General features: G+C 52.1%; 1 non-coding gene across 1 annotated transcript; it reads left to right on the forward strand.

The window, feature by feature from the left end:
- The first annotated feature begins 4 nt into the window (after positions 1–4).
- On the forward strand, positions 5–77 carry TRNAT-UGU. The gene has a single exon. It is a non-coding gene; the product is annotated as a tRNA-Thr (tRNA).
- Positions 78–284: the final 207 nt, after the last annotated feature.

Genomic DNA, 284 nt, shown 5'->3' on the forward strand with positions numbered 1-284 from the left:
CGGCGGCTCCATAGCTCAGTGGTTAGAGCACTGGTCTTGTAAACCAGGGGGCGCGAGTTCGATCCTCGCTGGGGCCTTAGGGTTTTGTTTTTATTTCTTTTCAGAGCGGCAGAGTTATTTGACTGTACCCACGACTAACGAGCCCGATTTTGGGTATTTTCGTGGCGGCGGACTAGAGCATGCGTGCAGGCGCCGGGGGCTTCCTGTAAAAGGAAACGCTTTGGAAACAAATGTGTTCTGTAAGACCTGAATGTTACCGTTACCGGCGGTCGCCAAATTAACTC

The sequence above is a fragment of the Geospiza fortis genome, unplaced genomic scaffold (assembly GCF_000277835.1).
Source record: "Geospiza fortis unplaced genomic scaffold, GeoFor_1.0 scaffold54, whole genome shotgun sequence".
Lineage (NCBI taxonomy): Eukaryota > Metazoa > Chordata > Aves > Passeriformes > Thraupidae > Geospiza > Geospiza fortis.